This window comes from Chiroxiphia lanceolata, chromosome 2, assembly GCF_009829145.1.
Source record: "Chiroxiphia lanceolata isolate bChiLan1 chromosome 2, bChiLan1.pri, whole genome shotgun sequence".
Lineage (NCBI taxonomy): Eukaryota > Metazoa > Chordata > Aves > Passeriformes > Pipridae > Chiroxiphia > Chiroxiphia lanceolata.
In genome coordinates, this window is record NC_045638.1 from 34,866,185 (window position 1) to 34,877,479 (window position 11,295).

At 38.7% G+C, this 11,295-nt stretch overlaps 1 long non-coding RNA gene across 1 annotated transcript; it reads right to left on the bottom strand.

The window, feature by feature from the left end:
* Positions 1–1,504: 1,504 nt before the first annotated feature.
* Positions 1,505–6,601, bottom strand: LOC116782158. The gene is made up of 3 exons (XR_004355158.1): positions 6,480–6,601; positions 2,261–2,392; positions 1,505–1,561 (listed from the first exon to the last, which is right to left on the bottom strand). It is a non-coding gene; the product is annotated as an uncharacterized LOC116782158 (long non-coding RNA).
* Positions 6,602–11,295: the final 4,694 nt, after the last annotated feature.

Genomic DNA, 11,295 nt, shown 5'->3' on the forward strand with positions numbered 1-11,295 from the left:
GCTGGAGCAGCAGATACCATACAATTTCAGTGTTGACTGGGAGTTGATCGTTCTCACAGTCATGGTCCTCCAGCTCAGAGCACTGATATCCCCTCGGTCTGTCATCCGTGTAGAAGACAGAGGCAAAGAAAGCATTAAACACCTCTGCCTTGTCTCTGTCCCTGTTTGTGAGGTGACCATCCTCATCCTGTAATAAGCTGATGATATTTCCATACTGCCTGTTGACTGTAATATATTTGAAAAAACTCTTTTTATTGCGCCTCACATTTTTCTGGCCAGCTTCATCTCCAGCTGTGCTTTGGCTGTACAAATTTTCTCCCTACAGTGGCAAGCAGCATGTCTGTATTCTTCCCATGTCACTTGACCTTGCTTCCACTGGACATACACCTTTTTTTCCATCTTATTTCCAAGAGAAGATCCCTGTTCAGCTAAGTTAACCTTCTATTTCTCCTGCTTGACTTCTGACATTTGGGAATTGCTGCTCCTGTGCCCTTAAGAGGTGATTGAAAAGTGACCAGTACTGATGGACCCCAGGACCGGCAAAAACATTTTCCCAGGGGATTGATCTTACTAACTCCCTGAGCAGTTTGAAGTCTGCTCTCCTCATATCAAGAGTTGAGGTTTTTATGTAATGTTCATTACATAGAGACACTGCTTGGAAGAGAGTTCTCCTCCACCTGGATGAGTTTTTGGTCACAAGAGCAGGGAAAAGCCAAAGGGAAAAGAGAAAAGGGAAAAGGAAAAAAAAAAGAAAAAAGGAAAGAGATATAAGGAAAATGCAAAAAGGATAAAGGAATTTTAAGCATTCCTTACACGGAAAATACCTCAAAACTGAAATAAATACAATGATAGTTCTTGGGTCTAGATCCTTCAGTCTGAAGTAGTGAGGCTAGAAAAAAATGAGTGCAAGCTGGGAACGGAGGTCACTGTGTTGTGTGGAGGGGGCAACTGGGCAGAGAAAATGTTACACAGAGGGAAATGGAAGTAGAAAAACAGAGAAAATGACAAGAAGGAGTAGCAATAAGAAGACGAGGAAGAGATGGAAACAAAGGACGAGAAGTGCTTGATGAGAGACTGCAGTTCCGAAAACCTTATAATTGAGAAACTTGACAATGACTTCAGGTGCCACAGGAAAGGTTGATCTTCACTTTTGTTCAGACCACCCTGAACACCTCTAGGATGTCCCACAGTAGATACTGTAGAGGTGTGCTTAAGTCCCTAGGTTGTATTCAGCCCAATTTGATCATAAGTAAGTGGAATTTAACATTCCCTCAATATCATGCCTGACAGTCCAACTTGATATATATGAACAAAACAAGATCACTGTCTCCACTACTAATAAATGTTCAAAGTGTAGGATTTTTGGTGGAGGTTAAGGAGAAATATACACTGTATAACATTAATTGCATATCTCTTAAGCATGAAACCCTGATATATTATGACTTTTAAAAAATATATAACAATAGTATATTGCACACATTTCAGAAGAAAATTATGTCTTTACCTGGAAAATCTACTTTGTCTGACAAGCTGATGTAATCATTTTAGTGAAGGAGGAGGGCTGCAGAGAGGAAACCTGCAAAGATTTGAAGGTTGGAAATGATGAACAAAAGGCTGAGGGTTTACTTTGCATGCAAATGAGTAATTCATCACAAATCCATAAACCAATTAGTAATGAACTAATGATATTGCTTAACAACTGTATTTTTGATTAACATATAAATAATTTAGGTGAGTATTTCTTTGGTCATGCCAGTTTCTGCTATTATTTACTGGCCTTGTCGTGACCGCTCTCAGATCACATGCCCCTTATGAAACATTTCCCAATCTATTGCAAGGACCAGTTTGTTTTAATGCGCTCAGTTAACACCGCTAGAGCTATTAACAAGCTTATTAGCATAATCCATTGTGATATATCATTGTATAAAAGTTCAGCTCCTCAACTGAATGGGACTAGGAAATGGCTTTGAAGATTTTATGATACAATAACTATCCATTTGATAAGCAATTAAAAAGATACTCTGAGACATTAAGAGTGAAGACAATGGCAACATGAGGAAAAGAGGAGGGGGTTGAGAACAGAAGCTGATGCCTGGTGCGAGAACCATGTAAGTCGTGTTGCTCCTGCTCCTTAGCCACAAATTGCATGCTGCTGCTGGGCTCTAAAGCTACAGTAACAAGTTGGGCCTGACTTTGTCTTTTTAAGCTAGGCAAAAAAAGAACAAAGCAGTTTAAGGCTCAGTATCTTCTGCGAGCTCACCCATGATCACTTCCTCAGACGCTCTAAAGAACGTTTTCATACACAGCTGAAACTCTGATTTTATGTTGACTTTTTCTTCTTTTAAATTTTAAGTTCCTTTTCTTATGTGTCTGCATTATCTTTGGTGAACTTCTGCAGAAAGAAACAGAATAAAGGTTGCTGAACACATTACTACACATTATTGTTCAAAACTCGCTTTGTATATGGCTCTATTGTGCTTTTAAAATGAACATGCAATGAAAATAGTAGCATCTCTATTGCGAAAAAAGTAGCTTTTCAAGTGTTGCTTTCTCTGATATGCAATAGCTCTGATATGCTAATATTTTGTTCAGCTCAGTCCTGATTCTCCAGGGGTTATTTGACCAAAATGTCCACTGTCTATATAATAAGAAATATTCATGATATCATGCATTCACACAGAATTTTTCTACTGGCTTACTTCGATGTCTTACATACATTAATTAATTCTTCCTCCTGATAAGGAATGGAATAGAAAGCTGACTTCTGAAGGCAGCGTGATCTAGTGTTTTGCACAGAAAATGGAGATTTGGTTTCCAGTCTTACTGATATTGCCAATTTCCTAAGCCAATTTTCTAAGACTCAGTTTACCTGTTTTAAAAACTGGTATCAAAACATACAGGTTTTCAGAGTCCTGTGGCATTTGTGTATGAAAAACATTTACATCCTAATTGAGAGGTGTTACATGGAATGTGATAGCTAAGGCAATAAGTTTTAAATAATTTATCTTATGTCCCAAATGAAGTTGCATTAAGAGGGAGACATTTTATTCTTAACTGTTTCATATTTGATATCTTTTTGAACAGTCTTAAGAATTGTACGGCAACTGAAAGCATACTCAGGCTGAACCATTTCCTGATATACAATTCTCCCTGCAAACAGATTTTTTGAAGATAGATACATGGGAAGGAATCCAGTGTCTTTGTGAAAGCCAGAGGGATGCTCCTGCCCACTGCAGAGGCATATGTGTGTGTCACTCTTGTGACTAACCACATTTATCAGCTACCTCAGAATAGGAAGGGTTAGGGGTTTTTTGGCATTTTCTTTGAATTCATTTTACTAGGACACACTTTAAAAGCTATTTTTATGGTTGAAAATCTAAATTTTGGGGAATGAAATGTTAGACCAAAAACTGGCAGTTTCTTAGTAAATTGTGGCTCTATCTCTGTTGTCTAAAGAATGAGCGCTGTAAGAAAGTGTTCTTGACGTCCAGACGTAATAATCAAGCAAATATCCTCATAAAGGCAAAACTAACTGTGGTAGATGGAATAGTCGTTTGCATTTACTGAATACGGAGAACACACACATTAAAAAAGTCCAACAGGTAATGTAACATACTCTAATAAGGTGAAGAATTAGTCCAGAAAATGTATTGCTTCTGAGCACTCAGCTATACAAATTTAATATCACTGTAGAAACCATGCTACACTAACTAGAGGTGTGAACTAGTGCATTTTGAGAAATTATTTATCTGAGCAGAAGTTGTGGACCAAGGTCAGCGCAGCCACTCTTATCTATGGATACATGCACCTGAAAATTCTCCAGCCATCAGGAGAAATTTGGGGTAGCTTTGAGTAGGCACAGAGGCTCCACAACCCTTCCCCTTTTGATGAGTGTGATCAGAGCTAATGAAGTAAAGGAAAATTAGCTGAATCTTCTCCAGATCCTGGTTATTGATAGGTCCTGGGAGAGCTCCTTAGAGTTGCTCAGAGTTAGTTGAGGAAGAGCTGGCCTGAGAATGCCCCACTTGCATTGTGTCCTGCACACTTCTGTACCATCTGAGAATTAGGGAAGCACAATGGCAGAGTAAAATCACTTTTGTCTCCCAGTCTGAAGTCCAGCATCCTCTGAGCCTCTCTGAAACATGAGGACTCTGGCTTTATATATCTATTTGTTTGCCAAGAGATTGGATGAGATATAGGGTGTCATCACTTTAAAGCTGGTTCAGACTCAAAACTGTGGGTTTCATTTGAGTGTTATGTGAAGTATCATATACCTCTGGCCAAGGAACTGCAGCTCATTTAGTAGATAAATTGAGATGAGAAAAATGGCACAATTTAAATATCAGCTATCAACAGAAAAAGGGGAGGGGAAGAGAGAGAGAGAGAGAAGGAGCCCATCTTCTTTTATTACAGCCATCTTAGTGCTTCGACAACAGGTAGTAGTATTACATATTCCCTTTCCACTTTAAAGCTCTGGTAATTTCCTTCCTCGTGTCGGGGCAATTTTATTCATTGTTTCCTTGCAGCAGTGATTGATGTTCTGAGCTGCTAATCTCTCTGAGTGATAACTATTTTCATGTAAGTCCATGAGTCTATGACACAGGCTGCTCGGCCAGGGCTACTGCTGACTACTTATTTTGTGCCTCATTTACATTTCAATCTTGGCCTCATGAATGTAAAACCTAGGCTGCAAATTAATAACAGGAAGAATATTAGACCGCTCCAGAGTGGGGGAACAATGCAAATCCACCAGAGCACAAGGCTTTACCATTGTGTTCCAGGAGGGACTCATTTATTGGCCGGCACTGAATGACATTACAGAGAATGGCATATCCAGAGTGACACAAATTTATTTCTGTCCCCAGCGCTCCAGTATATTTTCATAGAATCAGGGGGCTATTTGTCTAGGGACAATTTAGTTTCCATGAAAAATTTAAATGGTTTCTGTGGAGATAGTGGAGTGAAATTTAATTTGTTTCTCATTTACTACAGCAGGTATGAAAAGGAGAAAAATTGGATGTCTGATGGGCTGAAATTGGTGCTGTCCCTCCCCACTATCCCCAAAAGGCCTGTGGGCCTATATCATAGAGATTGAGCAAGACTACCTCATCCCTCCCCTTAGAGAATGGTAACCTTAAACCAACTTACAGAAAACCTTTGGGGAGGCTGCCAATCACCCTGAAAACAACATTTCCATCGATCCCCTGTCTGTGTGATTTATGGCTTCATTTTACGGTAATTGAGAATTAGTGAGAAGATTAGCAAGGCTCAACACTTCACCTTGATATGCACACTAAGCACCGTAATTTGTCACTAAGGGATGTCGGACACTTTTTTAGTTACACGGGGTTCCCATCTAATTGAATTTGGAGATAACATGGAAATTAATTTGACACAGGAAAATTTTGAATACAGCCATTTCCTCTATTGTAATGCACAATACTGGGCTGCATTCAGGGGCAGCTATATTGATCCTGATCACTTTCAATTGTGGCCAGCTGAAGGATGGAATACACTAAATCTTATTTAAGCTCATATGAAAGCAGTTCATCTGCAGCAATCTGTGGCAGATAAAGAATATTACCTTTCATTTTGTCTGACTGCATCAAGATGAAGTTTTGAAAATTTACTTCTTGCAGCAAATATACCAAATGTCTAAAGTCAACAGTTACAATTCAATTACAGACCAGCTCTTGTGGGCTGTTTACAGGGTAATTTGCTACTTAGGCAGCAAATGAAAATACTAACTATACTCTCCATGCATAGAGAAGTTACAGCACACAGAGAAGCCCCAGGAAAGGCAAAGAAAAAAGATTCCAAACTTCTCGGCAATTTAAAGCACTGCACATTGCATTAGTCTCATTATAGCTTGAGTGGTTTCATACACAATCATTTTTTGTTTGTTACTGAGCCATTTTGTGGGAAGTTTATTTTATCTTGGAGGCTTAGCATCAGAGTCACAAAGAGGTTACATGGTACAGACTCTTCATATTTGAGAGACACTCTACCACAAGACTTTCCTGCATTTACATTTCTGTTTTATTCCAACTTTATTCCAATTTTATTCTTTATAATTCCCCTTTATGCTGTACTTTATCCTTCAAATAAGGACTTCAGTTTCAAATAAGGACTTCGGTTTCAACAAATTGCTGAGGAAGATTATTCCCTGAGAAAGGTGCTCCCTGCTGTGAATAGTGGAAGCAGATCTTGGCACTTTATGCCAGAGGGTGCGTGGCTGGGATATTTATAGACATTCTTTAACAGACCATCTGGCTTGCTTTGTTCATATCTGTTTTAGTGATAATTGGCCTGAGATGAGCTGTAATCAAGATATATTATTCATTACCTATTATTATTACATGATGGATGTTAATCCGATCATCATTACATCGCTGTTTGGAAAGACTTTTGAAAGGTTTAATCATAATAGTTTAAAGCTGTTATTTATGCAACCCTGTTCTGTAGTCATGGGTACATACCTGCTTCTCTGAACATTGAGGACATTCCCCAGTGTACAGGCATCAAGAGGTGGAATTTAATGGTCAGAGATACGTAGATGTGGTCAATAGGTTTAACCTGTATCTCTCAAGATGTGGTCATACGACTTAGAAGAAATGTTATGCTGAAAGCTGTCCTCATCCAAATGCCAAATTCCTTGGAGTTACTGATGGCAAATGACAATTGTTGTCAGCACTTTTATATGCCTTCAGTACTTCAGTCTCCTGTAGGCATATTATCTGGTTTCAGGAGTTTACCTGCAGGTGGTCTTCTGCAGGAGATGATGAGTGGCATTGCTCAGAGAGGTCAACCTGTTAGAAATGACCTTGTGATTTTTACTCATTTTATAGCTGGAAAAGTTGTTTCTCAAAATAGTAATTTGATGAATATTATTAACTGTGTGCATATGCATATGTAATTCTCCTATCACATTTTCATTGGTTTTCAGTAATGTAACGTAAAAAGGGGCTAACATGACAAAAATATCACTTATAATAAGCTTAAGAAATTTGGATCATTTTAGCCAGGATTTACTTTCATATTTGGATGTCTTTTGGATTATACTAGAGACATAGATATCTCCAATACAATGAGGAACATATTAACATAATAAAAAACTTACTAATACAACAAAATATCCGTATTTGATTTATATGCCATGTTATAGTATCTAAAAAACCTCACCCTTTTCTTCCCTTCTGAATAGCAAGCAGTAAGGTATGATGTCATAGTTGTCTGTCTTTTTATGTCTTCATAAAATATTTTTGTATTTACTCCAGAGTTTCTTTCCACTGCCTGCAAGTGTATTCACTTAAAGATCTTCCATTCCAAGACAAATTAGAGAATTTGCTTTATATGGTGATAGTCCCACAGATGTTTGTATCTTTCCTGAGCTGGGCTGAAAAGCTGTAGTCACTATTTTTTCTCTACCCCAGAGCAGAGCAGAGAAGAGCAGAGAAGAGAGAGAAACGAAAAAGAAGGAAAGGTGAAAAGAGAAAGAAGTAAAGAGAAAATAATTAAAAGAGAAAGAGATAGCTAAAGTGTGGAGGATTGAAAGAGTGAGTGGAGGAAAGAAAATAAGGATGAAAGAAAGAGAAGAAAGAGGATACAAAACCATGGGGATAACCATAGTTTTGCCTCGAGTAAAAAATATACTTGTGTCTGAAGTCAAATCACCTTAGGCTTTGATTTTATTAATTTTCAGAAACTGGAGGTTATGTACAAAGGGATTCAAATGAATTGTAGCTATTTTCTTTCAAAATGACTATCCTCAACAACCTTCACTCTGTTGTTACTCTAAGACTGTAAGTGTTTCTATATCAGACACACTGTGGTCTTTGAACACGAATTTCCCTGAGTCTTGAGGGTTATAATTCTATGTGTGGATCTCAACACCACTGAGCATTTTGGTTCCAAGCATCACCAAAGCAGAAGGGACATTCTTTGTCATTTAACTCCTTTGACGGGTTTGATACAAGATTCATTCTTGTGATGTAGTTCACACTCTGTTTTGAAATATAGCTTTTCAAAGAAATTGCTTAGTGGTTAGAACCTTTCCAGGAAGTGAAATTTCTGGTCCAATTTCTGCCTTTGCCTGAAGAAGTTAAATTCCACCCCAAATCACTCACCTTATCACAAGAACACTGGATGCTCTATGCATGTATACCTAGACATATGGAATGAATTTTCCAGCCAAGAGGGAGCAAATCTGAGTGTTTCTACCAGCTGGACTGGAAATGGATCCATGGGTAAGGAGAAAGGGGTTCACTTCCATGTGAAATGTTTCTGTTTTCTACACTAGGTTCATTAGTTCTCCAAATAGGGTCTCTAAATTTTATAGTAATGAAATAAAATTTTACATGTATTTCTCTAGCTCTACTATAGAACTTTTAGTATTTGCAGGGCAGCATAAGTCAACATGGCTATCGTGTATTCTGTGTCGACATCTTCTTCCCTAAAGGAGATCAGTCTTTTGGAGATATATTCAAAGACTTTAAAATGTGTATGCACACAAATGTTCTGTTTATGTTAGTAAAGATGGTGCTATAAAAACATGACTTGCCCTTGGAGTGGAAGGTGATGAGTATGCTATGGTGATTAGTTCCCAAAAGATATCCCTCATACTTGGGATGGCTGCTAAGAATGTTCCAACAAGTGGTAGTGAGTGGTGTGGACAACTCCCTTATCTGACAACTTAAAGCTATATTTTAATCTTCTTGGCCAGTGTCACCAAGAGACTTACAGTAGGGCCATGAGTTGGACTCAGTGATCCTTGTGGACCCTTCCAGCTCAGCATATTCTGTGATTCTGTGAGATACGGACAAATTCTTTGAAGATAATAATTTAATTAAGCCTCCTGGAACAAGCAGAGCACAGGGACATAGCAGCTAATGCTGTCAGTCTTGATAATAAGATGTGGACAAGGGGGAAAGATTTTAAAATAAAAGATTTAGATTAGATATCAGGAAAAAATTCTTCACCCAGAGAGAAGTGAGGCATGGGAATAGGTTGCCCAGAGAAGCTGTGGATCTCTCATCCCTGAAGGTTTTCAAGGCCAGACTGGATGGTACCCTGAGCAGCCTGATCTAGTGAATGTCATCCCTGCCCCACGGCAGAGGTATTGGAACTGGATGATCTTTAAGATTCTTTCCAATCCAAACCTTTCTACAATTCTATGATTCTTTCTATGTGGTGCAGTGTTCACTGTCAGCCAGTGTTTCCTAACTACTGTATGATAAGTTACAGCATTTTGCTGTAGTCTGGTTGAGGAGTGCCATGACTGTCATGTTGTCAGTTTTTGAGATTATATGAAGTTCAGATAAATACATATGAGTGCTCTGATTTGAAAGTCTGCTATTAAGAAAGATTCTTAATGTGATCCTGTGCTGGTGGATTTATTCAAATAAAAAAAAATTCCACAAGAGAAGAGCAAATCATGCTGGAGACTTTTGAAAATTACTTTCTTTTACCTTTCATATCTTTATTTTCTCAGCATCACCTGATGGCTTCCAGAGTATGAACTGAGCTGAGCTGAGCTCTCTTTTTTAAGGTACTAGACTGTCCAGGTGACTGTTTTGTGTTTATTTATGATGAAGGAAAGGTAGATCTGGATACCACATATAATAATTTATAATGCCGTAAGATGTTTTAAGGCTCATCTGAAAATTTTGAGTGTAAATTTAAGTACAGATATTGTACTATTTTGAGACTCAATTCAATCCACACATAACTGAGCAAAATTCTTTTTATTTCTATCAACATATAATTGCTGAAGGGCCCACAATTTTTTCAAGAGTCTTTTTTGCTTCTCAGTGTTTCACCTCTGCCATGGATGAACAGTCACAAGGGATTAAAATGAACTAAGGAACCACAACCTTGTCTGACAGTATTCCAATTCTAAAATAAAGTTGCCCAAGCTTCTTTGCTGTTTTTACTTTCTTTACGGTTTTGATTACTCAGCTTAAAATAGAAGAGGTCAGATATGTGTCATGATGAAAAATGCTGAAGATGTTTGTGGAACTGGAAATTTAATAGCCATATTGGTCTTCCAATGACAAGTTCAACTGAAAGCAATAAAGCAGTTTTCTCCACTCCCCATATTCCCTAATGGTCCTCCCTAATAGCTGTGTGTTCTGAGAACATCTTCAGCTTTGCAAATGTTCTCTTCCTCACTAACTATCATGATTGTCTCCAGTTTGGGCACTGCCTTTCAACATTCCTGAATATCCTTGTTTTTTGGGTGACATTCAGTGTAATCCAAGGGAACATAGGAGAGCAGAAACACCTGGGCCATCAAGCAAATTGTTGAGAATACAGGGACTGCAATGAGTTGCACTCTCCCTCTGCTTGTGAAGAAATCACAAAATTGCTCTGCAACACTAGATGAAAGAGATGTCAGTCAGACATTCTGACTGACATTCAGACAGAGGCATTCTGCCTCTGTGGTCAGAACGAAAGAACAACAGGTACAGAAGCAGTAGGAAGTAGGAAGAACAAAACTAACTTAGGAAGCCTCAGAGCTACAGTGGAGGTAATGCAAAAAACCAACCAAACAACATGAATGCTTTCAAAGAAATTCACATAAGATGTTCCTTAAATGTAATTATGGAATGGGATATAGTTTATCATCGTGACTAGGGGCTTTGCCTATCTGCGCTAAAATGTGTGTAAGGGCTGTACTTCTGTAATTAGTACTGCACCTGCCCAGGGGAAAGCACTCAAAGGAGGGACATTGGTTTGAAAGTAGAAATGATCTATTATACTTGAGAGGATTTGGTCTCCATCAGTTTCACGCTGTTTCACTAAATTGGACTTCCATGCCTGTCCCAAATTCCAGCATTGCAAAGACAAAAGTCAGACCTGGGTTCCCACACATATCCTGTTTCCCATGGGGCATGAAGGAAAGAGTCTCAGCTGCACTGGGCAGCAGGAAAGCTGTGATTCTTCCAGCAACCTGCTCTAAAGTGGCTGCTGTCCTTCCCTCCCATGGGTGTGGTGTCACTTGCCACATAAGCTGGATATTCCTTTGATTGGAAGAGAAGGGAGAAGTAGGAAGGAAACATTCTGGGTAGTCTCTGTCTGCCTTTTCCTGCTCTCCCACTTTCTGCTGTGGATATTTTGGGTCAGCTCTGCTTGAGAGCAAAAGCTGAAAAGCTAACTGTGTTGGTTCTGAGCATTTATCAGATGAGTGAGGTGCTTCAAGCAAGAGCTCAAATAATTGCGTTTCCAACATTTTGGATGAAGATAGGAATTATCTTGAAGTGCTATTATTAACAAATCATTTTTATAGGTGTCCAG